The sequence below is a fragment of the Lonchura striata genome, chromosome 3, assembly GCF_050655825.1.
Source record: "Lonchura striata isolate lonStrDom1 chromosome 3, ASM5065582v1, whole genome shotgun sequence".
NCBI lineage: Eukaryota > Metazoa > Chordata > Aves > Passeriformes > Estrildidae > Lonchura > Lonchura striata.
This window is the reverse complement of record NC_140705.1, coordinates 71,992,775-72,016,893: the sequence shown is the minus strand read 5'-3', so window position 1 is coordinate 72,016,893 and position 24,119 is coordinate 71,992,775.

Below are 24,119 nucleotides of genomic sequence, written 5' to 3'. Positions count from 1 at the left end.
GAATCTCTCCTTTCATTCAGCTTTGGTCCCCCAGTCAATAAGGGCACCAACTGTGATGAGGGCCCCAGTCCATCTGGAACTATTAATTTGGGTCACCAGATGATATGGACTTTCAATCCCTGCCAAACTTGTCCTGATTTGCACAAGAGACCAGATGCAAAAAGACTCTGTATCCCAAGACAAATCCTCTCTTGTCACATCCACACCAGATACACTCACAGGCACTTCACACTGGGGTATCACAACCTTCTGCAGCCAGAAAATATTATCCTTCATTATGCATATACCTTCCAGTACAAACACAACAATGACTGATGTGCCTTGACAGCTCTCCTCTCTTTCCTTCTCCCCTGATGCATTGCTGAGCAATGAGAAGCAGGCTCTTGGGCAAAAGTTTGCATGAAAAGTGATAACATGAGAATATGTCAGCATTCCTGGAAAGCAATCGGGCAGCGTCAGTCAACAGAACTGCCTGCAGGCTTAAAAAAAGCATGGAGCTCTTCTTAGCCCTCACAGCCTGGCAACTGCATCTCAATTGCACCGAGACTCTTCGGCCTCCCAGGAATCAGCTCTTTTTCTTTTTCCAGCCAGGAGGTATGCAGGACAGCAGGAGTAATAGGGTACCATTTTTCATTAGTTGAATAGAAAAACGCATGGCACATTTTTTAAAAGTTTTCTGTCAGCCTTCAGTGCAGAGGAGAACCTTGTCCCACTAGCACCACAGGCAGGCCCCACACATTCACTCTTACCCAGAGCCCAAAAAGTTGCTCTTAGTCCTCTCCACCTGGAAAATGTATAAACTAAATGAACAGGACAAAAGAACAGGCAGAAGACATACAGTGGTGGGTTTAGGAGCAGCTCTAGTGAGAGCTTCCTCATTTTAACCACACCGCATTACTTCTCAGTAGACTTCAAGGCTTCCTCTCTATTCCCTGCCATCCCTTTGTCCAATCTCCCTTTTCCTTTCACTGTCCATATTTGCAATAAATGCATGGCACATCGCCATGGAGTGGCTGCAGTGTCCTGGCAGCTGTTTTAAAGTGAGTAGTGGAGGATCCATGATGCCCTCAGGCACAGCATCTGGCATTATATCCAGATAGTGCAACTCACCCGGAGCCTTGTCCCACTGCGTTATAAAGAAGAAATCATAGTCAAATCATGATAAGCAGGATCTGTGAGCCCAACAGTGTCCTGTGTGTATGTGGCCCTGCACTCTCCTTTGGAGTCACAAGAATGCTAATTACAGCTGTACTGAAGCAGATCTCTATAATGACTCATTGTCTCCTGATGCAGAGGGCCTGTTCTACTTACAAATATTAAATGTAAACCCCAAGCAATTCCTCTAAAACCAACTGGATAACCCCAACTCTCCCTGGTGAAAATGGCTTCAAGTTTTGGCCCCAAGGTCCTTTTTTGCTCTTCCTGTTGCAGCCAGAAAGCAGATCCTCCGGAACTTAGAACATTGAAACAAAATAATGATGTCTAAGATATATTAAAATGGCCAAACTCAGTGAGCTACCCCTGGGTCTATGCAGCCCAGAGGTACCCAGGTTATGTAGGTGGGGAAGGGGAAGGGGAAGGGGAAGGGGAAGGGGAAGGGGAAGGGGAAGGGGAAGGGGAAGGGGAAGGGGAAGGGGAAGGGGAAGGGGAAGGGGAAGGGGAAGGGGAAGGGGAAGGGGAAGGGGAAGGGGAAGGGGAAGGGGAAGGAAAGGAAAGGAAAGGAAAGGAAAGGAAAGGAAAGGAAAGGAAAGGAAAGGAAAGGAAAGGAAAGGAAAGGAAAGGAAAGGAAAGGAAAGGAAAGGAAAGGAAAGGAAAGGAAAGGAAAGGAAAGGAAAGGAAAGGAAAGGAAAGGAAAGGAAAGGAAAGGAAAGGAAAGGAAAGGAAAGGAAAGGAAAGGAAAGGAAAGGAAAGGAAAGGAAAGGAAAGGAAAGGAAAGGAAAGGAAAGGAAAGGAAAGGAAAGGAAAGGAAAGGAAAGGAAAGGAAAGGAAAGGAAAGGAAAGGAAAGGAAAGGAAAGGAAAGGAAAGGAAAGGAAAGGAAAGGAAAGGAAAGGAAAGGAAAGGAAAGGAAAGGAAAAAGAAGAAAGAAAGAGTTCTCCAAAGGTCTTTCTCTCTAGATGTTACATGATTTGTTGCAGGCTGTTCCATCTAGGCTTCGCTACCTTTAGAATTTACTAATATTACATCTATGCACTTTCAACCTGATTGTTAGAGAGGATGCTTCTCTCTCTCAATGGATAGTGTCAAATAACCATTTCAATTATGATCATGCAAATGAGTTAAATCAGCAAAGCACAAGAGAAAAAACATATACAACAATCAATCCGGTTATCTGATCATCAAAAATTGTTCAGACACACCTTTGAAATAAAAGGCCTCGATTTCACAAAGTGTTCTAATCTTCCCAGGTCCTTATACTAGGCTTCAGTATCTCACAAATATTTTTTCTTCTAGATTTGGCTATTTATGCAATGAATATATTTGAGGTCCTTTTCCTCTTTTGCATCCTCCTGCACTCATCTTCCCTGGCTTGTGCCCATTTTTATTTCTTCTTTTTTTCCTTATGATCATGTTTCTTCCAAACATCTCCATCCTATTGTAGTTAAGGCAACTGCTCTTGTAAATAGCATCACCAAGTGTGGGTGTTGCACTGAAAGTCTGACAATGTATTTCAACAATTCTAGCCAGTTATACATGTGTTTTCAGTAGGACGAGACCTCTTTATTTTCATCACATAAGATAATGAATAAATACCAAAAAAAATCAGAAACTGACCTACCTTGTGAACATTATGCTCTTTAACTCTGGTTCTATGCAGGATTCTTCAAAACAAAAAAACTTAAAACCCCAACCAAGTAAAACATTTTGCCATCTTGAAGAGGCTGGCATTTGTTTTTTATGTCTCAGTTTGCTTACCCTTCTTTTTGCATTATTTTTCTGAGGCTGGGCTGCCTGATGTGGCAAAGGTGACATTTATGGCATCACAGGGTGGTTCAGTGATCCACTGTGATAACCCTGGTCCTGCTGCAAGTTCTGGGCAGTTCCAAGCTCTGCTCTTCATTCATCCATGACCTGCAGCCCTCATGTTCACAAAACTTATTGATCTCCATGGGATTATTTTCTTCTGCTGGAAGATCTGGCACCAGTTGTGACAAAATAGATTACAAGCTAAAGGATGGGAGGCCTAGAAATAGATCATTAGAGGAAACCAATCTTGGAGCCAAAAGTGGCCTGAAATCACTCTTGCATGGGAATGTCTCCCCCAGCCCATCTCCTGCAATGTGTCCTCCATGCATGTCATCAGCTCTGTCACTTTCCTGCAGGGAATTACTAATGGGTTGGGATCTCTTCTTCTCCCCCCTCTGCCCTTTCAAACTGGTCATGGCCATCCTCATAAATCTGCCAGGATGCTGACAGCCAGACTGCAGCTCACAGGGGCTCAGGGGACTTTGAGTGATATTCCTTCTGTTCCAGCTCTTTCCAAGACAGCCACTGATTTAGGAGGATGTCTCCTTTTACATGTTTGAACAAAATAACAATAACAATAACAATAACAATAACAATAACAATAACAATAACAATAATAATAACAATAATAATAATAATAATAATGAAAAAGCAACATGGGGAGGAAAAAAAGGAATAGGAAAGATAGCGTCACCATGATCTTTTGTATTGAAGTGACTGCAAAGTGCAGGATGTGTCCCTGGAGAAACAGACTTTCCAGGCAATGAGAGAAAAAAAAAGCAGAAAAAAATGGACCATGGAACTCGACTATTTGCCAGTGCATTTGATATAGTGCCACACATGCTTTATCTCTACCCAATGTCTTGTTAGTGAAAAGCCATTTATTTATTTTAGAACATGTTGATAATGAATGCTCCTAGCAGATAACATAGTCTCATACCAAAACAAGGTTTTCTGTTGACTCTAATCCCCTTGATTTTATTTCAGCTAAGACTATCTGTAGTATTCTTTTACTTTCTTTACCAGTGAGCTGCTGCCAACCCTAATCACTCTGGCTCACACCAGACATAATTTCTATTATCTGGCTCATTCTAAATGACCCTGTCTTCAGGATTGAAAGGCATCTTGATGTTATCTGGGGGACCATGGAAAACCTACACGTGTAAAGGCAGGCTGAGCAAAAGCCCTGTGTGCCACTAAAGGCTCAGTCATCACATGAAAGCAGCCTGAAAATCAGTTTATAGATCTCTGGCTCTGAAGGGAGTGTAGGAGATCATTGCTTCATCACTCACAGTAAATGCTGTGATGGATGAACCTCCAAAGGCTGGGAGGTTTCATGTGAGTGAATTCTCACATGCTGGCCTCTATCCAAGTGTCTCCTGAGGATGCAGAACTGGAATAATAACCTTGTGGAAATACACACTTTAACAGTACATGGGTGCTTTAGGGATTGTCCACAATCTACAACAGGAGTTGTAGTAAGAAGGTGAATTCAAATTGATTCTTTCTGGGCATAAAAAGAGTTGGTAGCATTGAAAATAAAGGGGAAGAGTCATATTAAAAATATTCATATCAGGTATTACAACTTCTTTAGAAAGGCTCAAATAGACAAAACAAAAATGGGAAAAGAATCCCGTATTCAATAAAACGTAATTTGACATGCCAATAAGCCAATAGTATTAAATTAGATAAAGCAATAGAGTGGAGCTCTTGATAGATCATCAGTTTTAACAAGTAATGGGAAAATCAGGTTTGTAAGTACCTGTCTGTAACATGTGAACATACAGGACAATCTGAGTGTAACAGCATAAAGTTTTCCAGACAGTGATTCTCAAATAGCCTTTGCATTTTAAGGGGAAATTTTCTGACTCAAATAGTAACTAATTTAACACTGGGAAATTTGTTTCTGGAGCTCCTCTTTATAGACAGAGGAGAGATGGGAACTGGAAAGATTGTTTAGACAAAAGCAACAGTGATTTAGTTGCCCTTGTTTTAGGCAAATAACATGAAGTACAACAAAAAATACCAATACTTGATACTTTAAAGGGAGCATCTCTCAACATTGCTCAACATCTCAATGGTTATAAGCCCAGATCACTGGGAGGAAGAATTGAAACAGAAAATTGCTAAAATAATCAGGAACCACAGAAACTGTAGTAAGCATAGAAGACTCTACTGCTTAAAAAACCCCAATGTTTCAGAAGGGAAGTGAAAGCAGATAGGCTTTTATGTAAACTAGCAATACATAAACTAAAGGCTAAAAATGGCTAAAAATTATTAAGTAGCACACTAAGTCTATCACATTTGAGGGTATTGAGAAGAAGCAAAGACAATATTTAAAACATTTAAAAGCTGGGACCCTCAAACCAGAGAAGAAATAACTCCATGAAAGACTTGAATAATGAGCTCTGTAACCAACTGTCTGTTCCCATTGCAGGACTGAGGAAAGAGCAGCAAAGGTGGCTTTTAGATATTTAATGATATGAGGGTGAAAGTGCTACATATTTGTCATTGTTTCCACTTCTGATGTCCTCATTTCAGTGACAGATAAACTGAATGACTTGACAAAAATCCTGAGTAGTTAGAAATTTGGGAAACATGTTATAATGTGGAGGACTAAGGAGTTATTTAACCATTTCAACTAGCCATTTAGACAGAAAGGGAGATGACAATGAATTTCATTGTTTTATTAGCAGTTACAAATACTCACAATAGGAAAATCCAGAGTGACAATCACAACCATTTTGACATAATCTTGGATCCGGTGGCTTCAATATGAACTTGTGGTGCAACTGCAAACAAGTGGATTTTCTTCACTGGATGTTTATTAATCAAAACTGGCCATTTTTCCCAAGGTCTGAGTAGAGAGGTCACTTCTGTACCCAAGGCACTGGACTGCATTTCTGAACAGATGGAACTTTACATATGGGAGTGAATCACAAACACCACATCTCTTCAGTTTTAATGTGATAGCCTGAGAACCAACTGTTTTTCCAAATGGACCACAAGGTCTTTTAGGCAGGTCCCATCTTTGTCTATGTGCAGAAAATACTTCAGTGAGGGCAAGACTCCTTGCACTTCACTGAGGTTTCTCAAGGCTACTGTAACGTAAGTAGAAGCAACATGTGAAACAAACCTTCCATTTGTGCACTCACCACTTCAGAGGTGGGAAAAGCCACTTCTGAAGTTCCAGTAATCTCTGCACAGGCTTAGGAGTGTGATTTCTGAGAAAACCAGCTTCCTTCTGCAAAAAGTCTTGCATAGCACAAAAGCAGACAGGTAACAACTCCTGCTGCTTCAAGAGGCCATGTGCTAAATGTCAATGAGTGTAAACTCCCTTTTCCACATGGATATGCATATACACACATATGCACACACTGAACATTTTCCAAAGTTCTGCTAAGAGATGGAAATGCAAGTTGAATCTGTCATATTTTTCAGTGTGCTGTCTGCTCTGTAATGGTTTTGCTCAGCTTACACCACAGAAACACAGAGGGAGGGAAGAGGGATGTTGGGCTGGGGACGGCTGCTGGGGCCAGACAGCCCCATGGTTAAAGTTCAGCACGAGTATGGCATAGAAAGGATGAGGCTGAAGGCAGGCCAGCTGCAGCACAATCCCAAGCACAAGCTGTTTATTAGGGTGAGCGTAAAGCACTCCAGAAGGGCAAGACTCAGTGTTCTTCCTTTTGATCCTATTATCCTATGACAACATGATTAAAGGCAGGGTAAAGGCAAGGCCCTCATGGAAGAAGCACAGGGGTGTCAAACCACTAATGGAAACTGTCACGGAGGAGACAGAAAGTTTAAAGAAAACATGGCCCTCTCTCCCCCCAGGGCAGGGAGTGAGGGGGATCCCAGTGCCAGCAGAGGCTGCACACAAAGGCAGAGTAATAAAAACAAGAACATAGGACAGAACTTAGAAAAGTAAATGTGGTGTCAGCTCCTCCTTTGTCATCTGTGTGTCCTGGGAAACCAGATGACAGCAAAGATTGGCAGCATAGCCCTTCTGGACACAGCTCTTGCACACAGGCAAGAGCTAAACTCAGTTTGCTTTTTAAACATTCAAGCCCACACCTCAACCTAAGCTCCTCAACCTCTCTGCATAGTGGCCATGCACAGGAATGCCTGATTCAAGTAGGACACCGGGCGCCAGAATTCAATCCCAAGACAGTGAGGAGACCCTAATCCAGACCCTAATAAACATGTTTCTCCCCACACCAACTGGTTTGGGGCCACTCATTGCGTGGCAGGTGATATTCTCTGATGCAGGGCTCCTAGTGCAATGCCTCTCAGCAGCTGGCATGGGGCTGCACTCTTAGGGCACTGCACGGTGTGGGTTTCAAGCTGCAGTCACTTCTCCCTTCCTCTCTACACCAGTCCTGTGACAGAGTTACTCACCTCCCACACTACCTGTCCCCTCCTATATGCCTATGAACACCCCAGATCACTAACTAGTTGTGTCTCATCCCCTCCAGTGGCAAGCACGTGGCCGTGCAACACTCAACTTCATCCAGGGGCAGGTGTGCTGAGCAAAGGTGTGGGTTCCAGGCCCTTGCTGAGCATAGGGAAGATGGACTGAGGGTCATTGCTCAGCACGTATGGGCTGCCAGCTCTGCATCAGGGTGGGAGGAGAGGCAATGGCAGGTCAGTGCTAAGATAAGGCACTTAAAATCCAAAAACCAGTGAGCACAGAATGTTGGAAGAAGCACTAGAGGGAAAACATTACCATAAAAACATGGAAATGTATTACTTAGTAAAGGACAGTGCCCATCCTTCTCTCTGTGTAACTTCTCAGTCACACTTCTCCGTTTTTCCATCTCCCATTTCCTCTGCTTACTTTCTTTGGCTCCCCAACACATCATTTTCTTCCCTTCCTTTCCTTTTGTGTGCAAATCCCTTCCCTCTATCTCCTCATCTTCTTTGCCTTTTCTGCCTCACCTCCAGTTTCATCCTTTGTCTAAAACACTAGATAGGTTTTGTAACTTTCTGATGTTGCCAATTGGTAGCCCTGAAGCAGCAAAGGCTTGGTTAAGTTATTCTTCCTGGCTACATCTTCAGACAACTGAAGTATAGAAAGTCCCTTGGAGTTACAGGGGAAAAAACATGACAATGTAGGGTAATCTGAACCATGTTTCTGCTTCCTAAGACCTCAAGGATGCCAGATCTCTGCAACGCAGCTACCAGGACTATATCCAAGAACTCAGTTCTTACCTTGCCTCTCCAGTCACAATGAGTTAAATACATCTAAGTTCAGGAGGGTTTTGGCACTTACAATGCCTTCCTCTTGGGAGCTGGATGCGCACCTCTGTGACAAATACAGCATCACTATAAACTGATGTTCCTTTCCATGAATGGAACAATCAATAAGAGAAGTTTGTTACAACAATCTTGAACAACCAATGGAAGCATCAGCATCAACATGGGATAAAAAAACAACACTGGAAAGCTGTCAAAAATGGAATATTTTTAACATAAGATATTAAATCAATATTTATTTTAACAAGTTTAATAGGATTCTTCACAATTAGATCCCAAGAGTTCTCTATCAGATGAGCCCTCTGGAGATACTTGGAACATCTGGATACTTATTTCTCACTTATTTCCCACTGGAGTCTTAAAAAATCAATTTTGTTGAATGTCAAGGCATGACTTCTTCCCTTCAGTGTTCAGGAATATTAATTTCATTTTTTCTTCTTCTGTCTGTTGCACTTTCCAAAAGGTGGTTGGTTACCAATGTCACCAGTATCTCAGATACATGGAAAATATTTGCCACAAGACCAAACACCAATGGGACACAGAATGGCTATGACACAGACACTGGCAGGTCCATGTGTACAAGCAGAGAGGTAGCCAGTCACTCAGGATGAAATAACTTTGCAGTGGAGTACTCCAGGAGCATCGTTCAGGATGGATTGGCTTCACAGGAACAAGAAGACTACTGTGTCTCCTCAGGGAGGGAGGGAGGGAAGGAGGGAAGGAAGGAGGGAGGGAGGGAATGAAAAGAGATATGGAGGTAAGGATGGATGAGGATGCACTATTGCTTCAATTAAGCTACATTTCAATTGTTCTTTCATTTATCTGCGTCCCATTATTAAAGATGTGTCTTCCAACTTTTTATCTCTTTGGATGGAAAGCCTGCTGCAGATACAGAAAAAGCAGCCTGCACCCATTGTCTTTCATTTTCCAGAACTTCCAGGTGTTGAGCTCCAATGAAGATTTTGTTCAGGCTTACATCTGATGCCACTTAAAGAAGAACAGATTTTCTATGCAGCAATGCACTTTGAGCAAAGCTATCAGATCTGCCTGTCAGATTCATACAAGAGTTCCTTAAATCTATTTGCCAAATAGATATAAATAGTACTTAGGAAACATATCTCACTTTGAAAAGACTTCGTAATAACAGAAGTACATGCTAAGAAAACAGGTACTTCAGGAAAATCTGGTTCCCAAGGCCCCACTGTGTCCCCAGATGAAATCAACAATATATCTCAGATTGAATATCCTGTAAGCAGTAAAGCTTAAAGTTGTAAATGTATAGATGTCATTTTTTTGGTGTTGCTTCCTTTGACAAAATGCTGCAAACAGGAGTTTTTAGTTTCTGACACACCGTGTAGTTCTGGCAGAGGAATCTGGCATCATGACAGAGCATAACAAATGTTACTGCCTCATTAATACCTTTTTTGCAGTGGTATTTTTATGATTTTCTACATTCTTCTTCAGTGGGATCTTGGCATCTGGGACACCTCTAATATGGTATAATATAACCACTGATAGCTAGTGAAAGCCTCCATTGAAGGCGTGAAACTCCGGGTTGCTCCAGCATGTTCCTCAGCAACATGGGGAAGGCTGCGGCTGACTTGATGACAAAACGGCGGGAGTGGTGGCTGATTGCACAAAGCCTGGGGAGCAAATTTGGCTTTGCTTGGCAATCTGCTCGCGGCTCCTTGGGCACTCAGCACTGTGCGCTCGGAGGGAAGAATCAGTGCAAGGGCATTAGGGTAACCCTTCACGTGCTACTTGCAGGATTAGAGGAGAGATGTGATGACAGCTAGAGCTGTGATGGATATTTTTAGCAAGCTATATAGTCAACACATTTCACTTCTAGCCTTACTCACAAATTGTTTGTGAGGATTTTTTGGTTTTTATGATTGTGCCTGTTACCAAAGTCATCCAGTTGCTGCTCCAAGTGCATTCTGGTCAATACGTGACTAGAAACTATAGTCTGAGCATGTACAGGCTGTTTGTTTCTCACAACTGGTGGGGAGGCTGGTTACCACAGCCACATTATATTGTTCCCAGACTAGAAGACTTTAGTCCAGTGGGGTGCACATCGGTCAAAGATGGGATGTAAGAATAAGCTCTGATGCTAAGAGGAATTAGCCACTCACACCCTGAAAAACTAAGCAATTGCCTTAAAGCCTGATTTGAAATTAACCTTCTGTCTTCACATCTGTGCTCAGAGTTTCTGCTTGTGCTGTCCCAACTGCAAAATATTCCACCTCATCTTGCGCACCGCCACCAACTGCCTCCATATGTCCTTACCAAGCATTCTGTGTCACAGCCTGGCAAGGGAGCCCCAAGAAGCAAACTGGTTCCTCTCCCCTCTGAGGATGGGTGAAGACTCCAAACCCAGAAAAAAGACCATTTGCTGCTTCAAGTGAGCAGATATCTACTGCTGCCCTAAACCATTGCTCCTCATGCCTACAGTTATCAGGCTTTTCCTAACCTAGATCTCTCTTAACGCACAATAAATCAATATCCCTCCTCTATTAACCTTACATATCTGAGGGCTTCTATCACGATTTCCCTTCAGACTTGCCTTTTCCAAACCAATTCCATTTCCTTCAGCCTGTCCTCGTAGGTTGTATTTGCTTGCCCTTATCATTCCTGCTGCTCTACTAAGGACTTCTACTTTGGGTATGCATTTTTTTCCAAGCAGAGTTTTATGGTCTCTCTCATTCTCTTCTTCAAAAAACCAGTTCTGTCCTCCCATGACCCCGATCACAACAGCCACAGCACAAGGTGTTAGTAGAAAGAGAGGAGAGGCTACAACCTGCTACAATAAGTCTTTTGTATTTTGTTTTTCTGGATATGTTATGCCCCTAAGCAGCTTCTCATTTATTCCTGTGTGTGATAAATATAACCCAAAACAATTTTTAATACATAGATATAAAACACTGAAAATCAGTTAGCAGAACTACACACCTGAAGTCTGGCTTTTAAAGGGATACATTTTCCTTTTCAATAAGCATGCTTGCATATTTTTGCATCTCTGATTATTGTGGACAACTGGCATTGAATTCATAGATCTGATGTAGAAAAAACTTCCGTAAAAAATCACAACTTTTTTATGCTGTGTTTGCCCCTGCAAAAAAAAAGGCTTGATACAAAAATCTTAAAATACCAATTATTGCAAAATTCTACCTACAAAAAAAAAGGGCAGAAACAGGCTGTTGCTCATTCATTGTTTTCATTCTTCCCTCTGCCCTCCTCTTGAACTTTATATGACTTTTTCTTCCCCTCCAGTTCTGTCAGCGATGGGAAATTTCTAATCCAACATACATTCGTCCCTATTTGAAAATGAAAAGGAAACACATTTGCACTGAGAGACACTGAGGGGCATTTGTAAAAGCCAAGGCAGAGTGGCAAAGTTCATCTCCCAGCAGCAAAACTTGTGGTGAGAGGTAACTGCATTTGTCCCTTTTCTCCCAACAACTCATTACAGCTGAGCAGGTCAGATCTGTCAAACATTGCCACATTCGATGGTGCTAGAAACAAAAAAGAAGAAAAAAACACCCTATACTTGGATGCAAGGGCTGTGCATCCCTTGTGCTTTGTCTGACGCAACCCTTTCACAGAAGCAGAGACATTGTGAAATGTGGGGTCAGGAAGGTAGCAAGCCAGCTGCCTGACATCCTCTCGATCGACTCCCATGACCGAGGAAAGAGCAGTGGCTTCAAGAACCTTGCAGATACAAGATGAGTGCCTGTCCCTGCAAAATCCAAGCACAAGTCTGATTTTGGTCTTGCTGCAGGTTGGGGGTTAGAGTGTGTGTTTATTTCAGTGGCACCCTGTGGTTTCAGCGGGCCCACTGCTGTTTTCATGCAGGATGAAGGACAGTAAATCAAGCCCTCTCCCCTCCTTCAGAGCCAGCAAGCCTGAGCCTCAGCTGATATTCATGAGCGCAGTGCCACTGATCCGGCGGCACAGCACGGCGCGGCACATGGCCTCCCCCCAGCTGGCTGTCTGGGCCAAACTTTGCCTTCAGCCCAGGGTAACTCCACCAGAGTTGGGAGCTTTATGCTGGTCTAACAAAGAAAGGAGACAGGCTAGCCAGGCCTTAATGAGCTGATGCTGATCATGTAACTGTCTTATTGAATTTGCATTTCATTAGGAGACTTCATTTGAACCACAGCTGTGAATATTTGAGGGCCTGATTGTGTCTATGGATACTAATTTGTTCAAAGACAAGGAGGATACTGAGCTGCAACCCTGACCCTTTTCATATCGATCAGACAAGATAGATCCTCCTTAAAACTAATGTCAGAGTTTTACCAAAAACGTGCCCAGGTCCACATACCCTGGTTGCTGTTAAGCTGCCTGAATGCCTTTTCCAGAAACTTACCCCTAGGAAATGGACAGGAAAGCTGGATCCCAGCACACACTTGAGCCTTTCCCTGATAAAATTTCATTTTCCTGTACTGTAGCTTAATGAAGATGGTGAAACCCATGGGATGGGAATACACCATCAAGGGAAAACATCCCACCACCAGAAGGACATGCCATCATTCTAATACTGACTTGGTATTTCAGGCTTCATGATTATCCCTGTAAATCAGATTACCATACCATAATGTTCTGATGGAATACCACAGCACCTAATGATGGAAAGACTGCAGACAACAGGAATGAAACAGTTAAAAAGCCAAGACTAGTGATAAGCAGATGGCAATTATTGCTGCTTACTGGTAAAACCTGTTTGTATTAAAAATATCTTAATGTTTCCATTGGATCCTGCCAATTAAGAGATTAAACTGTGTTTTATTCACATACAAGTGACTGTGAGCTCACACACACACACCTGGCACTCCCAGCTCCAAATTCTACATAGAGGCTGGCTGAAAATATACCCACTGGTCATCTTATTTTTCATGCCTGTTTATTGAGTGGGGTTTGGATTATCTCATGAGCTGTCAGGAGTAAGATATTTTCACCTTGTTATCAGGAGAAACAGGAAGCTGCTGGTAAATACAGCTATTTTCCAGAGAATTATCTACCTGGGTAGTAGATCTTCATTGATGAAGCTACCTGAAGCCCAGCCAAGCCTGAAAGGTGGATGATACATCGCCAAGATTTTATTCTCAAGATAGCCTAAGCAAGATGATTTGTCTGGGAATTGCCCTATGTAAACATGCCAGTAGGATGGAAAAAGTTAGCCCCTTTGCCTTCTTAGCCAGCCAGCCATTTCCCCTCTGCTGAGGGGAGTGACTGCTGGCACTCAAGGGCTTCCTGCATGTAACTGGTCAGTCTTTTACTGCAGTCCCAGGAGCCTTTTTCTGTTAACAGGGAAGCCAAATTTCCTTCACGGATGCTGCTTTACTCAAAGCATTGCCTCTGTCACTCAGGGGTGGTAAGTGGATCTGGACAACTCCCCAGAGGACTCCAACGTTTATAAACTAATAAAGGATCTGATGTTGCCAGTCTGAAAGCCAGACATGGCTGTTGCTGATATAGGAGGGTTTTCTGTCCCTTCTAACTTTTCATACCTTGACACCCAGAAGGATTCAGGAAACAGCCTGGTATTTACGCTCTTTACATGCCATTTGTGACCATTTCAAAGGATGGAGTAATGCATGCCAAGCTCTGATTATATATGACAAGCTGTGACTGTAAGTAGGACTTATATGAAGAAATTATGCCCCTTGAATTGTCATCAAGCACAGGGTAACTACTCAGGTGAGTGCTGCTACCTAGCAAAGGAAAAGCATTGGCTGCAAGTAGTTCAGCTGACCAAGTGTCACAGCTCTAAACATGTCTGCACATCCTCAATCTGAAAGCTCTTGCATAATGTACTTTCCAAAGATATTTCCAGTCCTACCTGGTACTGCCAAAATCAGTGATGGTGCAAGGACAACATTTGATTTAGCTTCTTAGTGCTTCCATCTCTGCTTCCTTAGTGGAAATCAGAAAATGCAGGGACACATTTAAACAAGCAAAAAAGACAAACAAAACAAAACAAACAAACAAAAAATTAAAACCCCTAACCAATCAACCAAACAAACAAATAAATGTGTTCCAGCAGTGCTAAAAAGTTCAGTTCAGGCCTGATCAGGGACTCGGCAGAAGCTTGGGAATAGCTTTTGCTTTGTTTGAACCAATCCCAAAATCCACTACTTAGTGTTGCTTCCTGGTGTCTGCACATTCTCTGAGATGGGGAGACAGGGAGGCAGAGATGTCTCAGTATGTTTTCCACCCATCCTATTGCTTCTCACAGGGAATTTTAAACTTTCTCCATTTGCTATTGGCAGGATGGGGCAGGGAGTCTCCCAGAAGAGCTCCTCTGAGACTCCCTGGGACAATGCTGGTGCCGTTCTCCACTGGGATCTGCAGGGGAGGCTAAAGTAGCACGACTGGCTGCAGAGGTGCACTGGCCTAGAAAGTTCCCCAGATCCCCCATCACAGCCCAACCAGCCAAATAAATAAATAAACGGTGGCACACACCCGTTCCCTGTCCCTTCCTCGCCCAGGGCAGAAAGATGTCAGCCTTGCTCAGGCCTGCTGCCACCAGCGGCTTGCAGAGCAGGCTGCTCTCTGCTCCCCCTGTGCCAGTGCCACCTCCAGGGGCCCCGCTGGCACTGGCCTTGTTCCTCTCTTTGCAGTCTACACCCATCCCTGCCAAAAACCGCTCCTGGCACCTGCCCCGTGGCCAGGCTCATCCTCAGCATTTTTTGGAGGAACATCTGGATTTCTGGAGGAGCAAAGGTGCTGCCCCAACTTCCAGAGGAGCAGAGAGCTGGCTGGCCAGCCCTGCGGACACTGCCCTGCGCAGCCCCTCTGCACCGCTGCACCCAGTGAAACCCCTGGGCTCCCCAGGGCTTCCCTGGCGCCCTCAGAGCAGACAGCCAGCAGCTCCCAAGGGGATTTTTAACTCCTTCTGCCGTGTTTACAGTCACTTACTCAGCCCTGCGCAAACATGTTTTTCTTTGGCATGGCAGGAGGGTTTTGTTGTGTGTTTCTGTTTTTATTTTCTTCCCCTCCTGCCCTTTCCGGAGGCAATGAGGTGCACAAACAAGCTGCCCATAGGTGACTGAGAGCAGAACTCGAGCCGCGCTTAAATAATAAAATAAAATTTAAAAAAGAAGGGGAAAGAAAACCCACCCCGTGCTACCAGGGGCCCCGTTGGTTAAAGGCTACGGCACAGTCACTCTGAAGTGAGGGTTTAATGAAGTAGCCTGTGAGAGAATGGAGGGGATGGTCCCCGCTGCACAGATGGCTCTTTGTCACCGCTGACACCTGCCATCTGCTTGTTTGTCTAAATGATGTCGGAGGGGCATCGCGAGCCTCCAATCTGCTGCGCCGCCTCCACCAGCCCGGGCTGACCCGCTGACCCCGTGTCAGACGGGGCCGCGCGGTTTGTTCTCTCCGCTCCGCGGCCCGGCCCGGCGCTGCCCGCCCGCGGCCCGCAGCTGCCCCCGGCCGCGCGCTGCCGTCGGCCCCGCGCCCGCCCGGCCCGCCCCGCCGCCCGCCCCGCCGCCCGCCAGCCCCTCAATCTCCTCTTCCTCATGCATATGAAAGGCCAGGACATGGAGAGATTAACCTCCCAGGGCATGAAAGGGGTACAAAAGTTTACACCGCCGGGCAGCCATTTAGACCTTTTTGCGGGGGGATGCACTCGCACTCCTGGGCTTTTTACCGTCATCTCCGCTCGATGCTCAGACTCTTTCTGAGGCAATTAAGAGGCCAAATTACCCCACATGTAACACCACTGATATCAGGAGAGGCAATTAAAATATTTAGAGAATACAATTTCTATTTCTCTGCCATGAAGGCAGACTAGTGCCTTAACATCAGCTATAAAATTCAGAGGTCTCCAAAGACATCGGGTTTGAAGGCAGGAAAAGGAGGTAGGATCCGCTTTCCTGACAGTGGTCACCCACGGACTTTTGAAATCACAAATCACGCTTGGAAAAAGGATCTATTACTGCAAATACATTCAGGTAGCTTTTTTTTTTTTCCCTCAACTTCTCACTGTAGAAAAAGAATATCTTCTTAATACATGGAAAAGGGTTTCACAGTGTATGAAAAGTGACTGACGGCTGCCAAGAGGGTCATAGCTTTGAAATAAACTTGTTGGAACAATAAGTGTGTCCCAAGAATGTAACATTTAATTTAAAAACAACATTAAAGTCTAAATCAGCCTTAAAAATCTTGACTGGTTGGAAACCCACTTCCTTTTTTTTTTTTTATTTCCCCACTCTAAGCCCACAGAAACTCTATACTCTTGATATGATTTCAGGTCGCTTCAAAATACTCAGGGTGAGTGCCTAAAAGGAACCTCTTTCCTGGTACAACCAATAAGCCCATCTATCTCTAGGATGCCTCAAAAGAGACTGAAGCTTGCTGTTCGTAGCAGCACATAAATTGTGCTTGATATTATCAGTGATGTCAGTGTACATGGAAGGTGTATAATGGATATTAATTATGACTGTTATCACTTATGACTTGTGTAGTGCAGCCAGGTATGTCTGAATACTTGCAAACACAGCGGCTTTTACACGTGGCAACTCATGAAATGGAAAATGGTCACTCTGCACAGCTCTAATGAGGGCAAGGGTGATTTAAGCTAGCAGAAAGAATCATAATTACTGTAGGTTCAAAGTGATCTTGAAGGAGAGGAAGTTAAAATGGGGTTGAGATTGATCTACTTTCATGCTTTATTCGGTCCATTGTTTTTAATGCCTCATTTTGAACTATAAACAAATGGCTTCAGGTGATTTGCACAGTTTTCTGCAGATAATTCCTGAATTTGTTCTGGGCAATGGTGGAAAGTGTGCACTGTGCAAGAATAAATAGCCGGGGAAACTGTGACAACAGCTCCAACCCTCTTTAGTCTGTCCAAAAAAAATTCCAAATTAAATCCTGGATTCAAAAGCATGTCAGAGCACAGATGAGAGGAAAGGGCTCCAAGGTTTGAAGAGGACCACATGCTTACAGGGAAGCTGGTGCCGATGCCCAGCCCCAGCAAGGCAGCCTGGTTGCTGGAGGCCTTCCCTCCTGGGGAAGGGCTGGCTCTGGGCTCCTGTCCTGGATCACAGGCAGAGGGGACCACCAACCTTCCCACTCCTACAGGTCTCTGCCAGCAGGGCTGCCTTGGCCCCAGCTTACATGGTCTGTTCTCCACCGCAGCCCCTTGGCCACCAGCACCTGGGCTGAGACCAAGCACAGCAGGAGTAAAAGAAAGGCAAAACACAGCGACTCTTGGAGAGACACAGAAAGGCCTACAGGCTATGTCCTCAGCCTGGGAAGCCTCTTTTCTTCCCTCTCCTTCATGACAGTGCAGTTTCTGAGCCCACAACAAAGGACCAAATATTAATATTTCTGACAGAAAGAGAGGAAATCAGAGGCAGCCATATCCCCGTGCATCTATCCAGGAAAAAATTCACTACCTCAGATCCCTCTTTTTTTTATAATATTGGAAGATAATTTGGGGTGATATAGAGAAAAAATAAAGGGAAACAAAACAGTCCCACAAAACCACCCAGACTTTTCCAAAATCTAACACAGAGTTAAAGGGTGAAATCCTAGCCTTGCTGATTTCTGTGTGTTGTGCTTATTAGTTTTGCATGGAAAGGCTTTTAACCCCTTGCATCATTATAAAAGGGATTTTTTTTTTTTTTTACCTGAGGTGCTTTGGTTAATTGGTGTGTGTAAAAATGTCTCATTGTGGAAGCCATTCCTGACCCAGGTGTTAAGTGTCTAAGATCTACCCAGCTGCCTCATGGTGGGTACTTTTCTTCCTTCAAACATCGTGCTAACTCCCTGACCCTCAGCCAACACCATGCTCAGCAACAGAGCCAACACATCATGTTTGTCTTGGCAAAATGAGCCAGTCTGCATTAAAATGAGGGTCAATGGAAAACAAAATGAATCAACAAAAGTCCCTTCCTTTATTTTTGTCTGAAAAGATAAAATCTGCATGTTTTGATGCTTTCTGCCAGCCCACCAACTCCAGAAAGCACTCAGACATCCCCAAAACAGGGTGGTGAGATGCTTCAGGAACATTTCCTTCAGAAGCTATGACAATAGTAAGCTTTCTGTACCCAACAATTTCAACACGATCCTATTTTGATGAGGTGAATGACAGTCAATTCCCATTAATTCCCCCTACCAGAAGCTAAATTTCTTCTGAAAATGTTTTTATATTCTTCCTTGACTGAGTCTGGCAGAGCTGGATGCGGAATTGTACGTGCTCAGTTTCTTTCTTCTAGACTGGAAATGGGAATTTTTCACTGTTTCCTTTCCTTCCGGATCTCAGTCATTAAGTATCAATCCCAAATTGCATCTCTTGACCATGGTCAGCTCAGTCAGACCTGCAAACAAACTCATCAACTCTCTATAGGAAAACAAAATATTGTCACAAGCCTGTGTTTCTGTCAGGGCTGCCATGGGTGAATAGGTATTGTGGCACTTGATCACTCTGTGTTTCAGCATGAAAGAAACCAAAACACAAATATTTTAATAGGGTGAGGAGACTATTCTGCATGCATTTCTGAATCAATGCAAATGCCTAATCAATTAAGCAAGCTTGCACAGTGCTGTGGACATCACCTCAAAATCTAGTCCTGCAGGCAGCCATACTACTGTACCCTTTTGCTTATGTGAAGCAACACTCTCTCTGGCAAGACAGAAAGCTTCCCTCTGGCAAATTTCTTCATGTGACAGAGGCCAGAGATTTTATGTATTTTCAGAAAGCAGCTATGACAAACAGTCAATTCAGCTAAACAGACTTGGCCACAGTACATCTGTGCTTAGTTTTGGCTTAGCAGAGCAGAATAACACATGTACTTCTCTCTCTGTCCCACTCCTTTCTTAAGATGGTGAAAAAAATAGCTGAATTACAGAAGTACCTTCTATACAGAAGTGTCCTGTGACAGTGCAAAAACTGCATGACTGAGTATTCTAGCCAAAATGAACTCACAGACCCACATGATTTCCTCATGAGATGATTTTGTGGGGATGGTTTTTCAGCTTAGTTCTTGTTGCTGTTGTTTTGTTGGCTCCTCAGATCAATACATTTACTGATCTCACTTCAGACATTTTTATAATCAAAAATATGAGAATAAACAGAAGTGAGAAAATTTCATGGAGGTCTCTGCCATATTTATAATCAGGGTTTCCTCCTCTGATCCTTCTTGTCCTGTTTCTGGAAGAGTCACCAGCACCCTCTGAAACAGCAGCGCCACGCAGCCACTGCCACCACTGCTGACAGCAGTAATGGGGACATTTCTTCAGGTGTCTCAATGCCTTAAGAGCTCAGACTGTGATTTCCAATGGAATTTAAAAGTCATCAGCATGGCTTTTTGTAGGCATATATCACTTGCTCTATAGTGCACCATGATCAAGAACTGCATGCCTGTATTAGCTTTAACCAGGTTAGGCAGCCCAGGTCCCTAAGCCAGGGTCTGCAGCTCCTTAGCAAAGCCACACATAATGCCACAGAGATGTGCCCAGCAGACTCTGTACACCTCTGCAAGGTGGTGACTTGCCAAGAAGAGCAGAACAGCAATGCCCAAGGCAGCATGGCCAGTCAGGGCCTCAAGGCACAGCAGAAACACTGGGCACTCTGCCCCAGCTGCTGAGCCTTGTCACACAGGAGCCAGCACCCGTGAAGCCATCCCTGATGTCTGCAGCACTGCAAAGCCATGAAGAAGGCTACACGTTCTCAGAGAGTTCACAAAATGCCCACAGTGTCTTTCAATACTTCAAATGCCTCCTTTGACATCAGTTGCACCAAATTTGCCAAATTTGCCATCCCTGACTGTATAGACCATAGTAGAGAAACACTGATTAGCTTGCACTGTATTCTTCATTTAATTCAAACAATGAATGCACCTCTCCATCACTTCCTCTCCTGTTTTATAAGCTTCTGTTAATAACATTTAGCCTCTTAGCAAAATTAGTAATTTTTCACAAAAACATTTTAGTTTTAGAAACTAAATTTTGATGGAAGCTCCTCATTCAATAGACTATTTAAGTCTTAGTCTCCAATTAATATTTTCCAGCATTTGTTTTTACTCTGGATTTAATGGACTGTTTTTTCCTGCACTTACATTGATTGGTTTGTCTTTGCCACTCCAGACAGCTTGTTAGAATTAAATATTTCTGACACTAAAATGGTTTCCTTTCCAAGAGTGAAAAGGGTTCAGAAACAAATTCAAGCAGAAAATTTAATTTTGTCACCAAGAGGAAAGAATTTGCAAAGGCTTAGGCAATTCTAACCACCATTTACTGGACCAGAAGCGGCTAAGAGATGATCATATTTGACCCCAGAATTTACATCTGCACCCTGGATTTGGAAGAAAAGTTTGCTTCAATTTCCTACACTGACATAGACTTTCAGCATGGCTGTGGGTGAAGTCCTGAAAAGCATTTAAGGTATTTGGCTTTACAAAACAAAGACCCAATCAACATTGTGTATCCAAATTTCCAAATACCACCAATACAGTGAAGATATTTGAAGTTAAAGGGATAATCAGCCCAAACAAATCTCAGGTTGCCTAAACATGCAGCAGTGCTTGGCAAGCCCATCTGGTTGCCATGATAAACCACATCCACACACCAGCATGGTGGGAGAGAGCCAGATCGTCTTCATCCCAGACCCACCTACTGCCATGGGCCAGCTCTGAAGTACCCAAAAGCAGCTGCTCCCTGACTGTCAACCTGCTCAAGCTCCTGAGCATCTGCAAATTTACATTCCAGCAAATATTAGCAAATAATCCAGATTTATTGTTCATTTGTTAATCTGACAAAGTGGAACTGGATGGATTTTCTTTTTCCTGTCTTTAGCCATCAATTTTTACAGTCCTATTTACATTTCTCAGCTAATCTTAGAGCCAGTGACATAATATCACTGAATTTTTAATATTTCAAGCACATTTGTTTGGTTTGCACAGAGCTCAGTGAGAGGATAAATCTATGTTGTTCTATGTTGTTCTAACTTTCTTAAAATACGCCTTTGTAGCTTAAAAAAAAACTATTTCAAGAAATTCTTTCCTGGTTTATGCTTGCATCCCCAAAAGCCAGTGCTCTTCCCCAGTTTCCCAGTACAGAATGTGACCAGAGCAGATAGGAAATCAGAGGCCGTGCATCACTGCTCCCCAGGTGCTGCAGCTCTCCTCCAGCTCCCTGTGACCTCAGCACATGCTGGAGGAAGCAAGGCTTGGAGAGGGTGCACAGGTGAGGTGCCTGCTGCCCTTCCCACACAGTCCTCTCCCAGCAGGGCTGGGCACCATGGGCTCCACTCTTCAGTAGCACTCGAGGCTTAGTCTGCACTGCAGGTCATCCTGCTTCTGCAGTGGGGACAGCCAACAGACCTTCAGCTGGTGCTCACCTTGAAGGGGGCCTTCCCACCCCAGTGCCCACCACGCAGCTCTGACCTTCCCATTGCCCGTGAGCAGTGCAGCCAGCTTCCCTCTCCCACGCGAGGCCGGTGTCCCTCATCCCGTTAATTGGCTGGGATGAGCGTCATGCGGCCGGGCGCGCACATGTGTCCCATAACCTAAACCATCTGCGAGCGCTTTAATTAACCGATCCTCTGCACTGCCATTGAAAAGATCCCGCCCTGGCCCCAGCCGAGCCTCCCCCATGCAGCCCTGCAGCTCCCCTCCCCACCCAAGAATTCACAACCACAACTGTACAACGTGGGCCCCCCGGCCCTCCGCGGCCGCGCGGGAGCAGCCCTCAGCTTTCAGTGAGGAGAAGATGAAAAGGGTTCCCTCCATATGTGGCTGCCGATGCGGACCTACAGGGTAGACTCCACGCACAATAGATAACAGGAGGCTCCTTCTCACAGCTGTTCGGCTGTAGGGCCTTCCACGTCACATCATACGTGCAGGCGTCAGACACCCCTTACATAAAAAAGTGACTGGAGAAAAAAATCCCCTTCTGTGAAGCCACATGGATGCACATCAACACAGAATTCGGCCTACTGCTGCTGAAAATTGCTGGAAAAATGTATCCATGTCAGGCCCCATGTTCTCATTACTCTCCAGGGATGTGACTTTACTGTCTGACTTGTTTTATATTGCAATGAAGTGAAGTTTTCAGTGGAAGCACTCAAATTCAATGGTGTTGCTCTGGAGGCTGAAGAGAGATCCAAACTCACCAAGACCTAACCAAGATCAGAATCTAGATGAAGGGATTAAGGCACTGTAAATGCAACAAGGCTCACAAGCAATATTGTTAGCAAAACAGGAAAATTCCACTGGCATGCTAAGTTTGCAGCTGGTCTAAATGAGACCAGGAAGAATTAAGGAAGAATTTGATGTTGCCCATCCAGAGGCAGGACACCCTCACTGGAGGGTCTGTTCCTCTGGAAGTCATCATGATCATGGTATTTATAAATTTAGCAGGGGTGTTAGTGCAAAGTAACCCAAGAAAGCAAAACCTTCTAAGTTTACTTGGAAGTGTTCACTTTCACCAACTATTGCAAACTAGCATTAATTACATGAAACTCCTGCCATCAAGCACTGTGCTTTCTTCAGTTGTCTGGGGGTTAATTCTGGGCAACTTTTCTATTGCACCTTCCACTGAGCTCTCTCAGGATAGATTTATGTATGAGATCAGCAGTTTCACCATTTCATAGGCAGATAAATTGCACTGAGCAGTGAAAATGCCCTTGCTTAGAATGGAATATTGACAGACATGTACTTGTTGTGTACAGTTCATCACAGTCCCAGCCTAAGACTTGCAAAAAAAAAAAAATTGCTTAGACCTTTTTGTTCAAAAGTAGGACTTTCCTACAGGTTTCATAGGATGGAAATAGAACAATCTCTCTCACTGACACCAAAGATCACTGATACACACATACCAAGGGGAATTTTCTAATAAACAAAGCTGGCATATCAGTTTGTCTGGATTTCATTTGAAGTCCAGTCGTCCAACTATGATTCAGCAGTATCCATATGACTGTGGTGCATCAGGGCTTGAGATACTTAATGAGTGCCAAACATGGGTCTGTGCTGCAAAGTTCACTGAACTCCTGTGCTATTTCATCTCTCCCTGCCTGCAGTGAAGCAGGATCGGACCATAAGGGACAGACTCCCTACCCCATTACCATCCCCCAAACTGTACATAAGAGCAGCACTGGGGCCAAGAAAGTGCTCCTGATGGGCTCAACAGTAGAAGTAAAATCACAATTCCATTCACTCATTCACTGAAAGCCTCTTACGACAGAAATGCCTGTATTTTCCACTGTATGGAGAGCAAACAGCTCACCTGTGGGTAAGTGCAGAAGATTGTCCCTACTAAAAAAAGTGGCTGTGATCCCTGAACAGAACCTTAGACTGCTGAGGGCAGGCTAGGTAGGACAGTTCGTTCCTCAATGTGCTCAGCCTCCTCTGAATCACTCTACAGCTCATCTTGCAGTCCAGCTGGTCCTTTGATCCAAAGATTTCCTCATAAGACATGTTGCAACATCTCTCCCCCAAATCAGTGACAACAGCACACTGGTCTCATGCTGAATAAGGTATAAACATAGCCCTCAAGGAATCAAGTCCTTAGGTTCCTGTCTGATAAACACAAGATACGTTTTTAAGATCAACATTCCCAGTCATCCAGCAGCTGAGTTTTTTGAGCCTCTCATTTCTCTACAGTGAGATTTTCAGAGTGACGCAGAAGCTTTGATTGGAGCTGGATGGTTTTGGAAAACAAACTCATTTTTGTGCTGCCACCTCGCTCACTTTGGCTTTCTGAGTTGTGAATGCAGAAATTGTGCTGTGCTGTCAAAAATGCTTGATTCATAACCTCTGACAAAAGCACGAGTAGAGCAGCATCATGAAGTGCACAGCTCATTGGCCACTGGGTTCATTGGCCTGCTAATATGAACTGTCTGATCCTAAACTTCCACTTCCTATTGCATTCAAATGCACTGCTA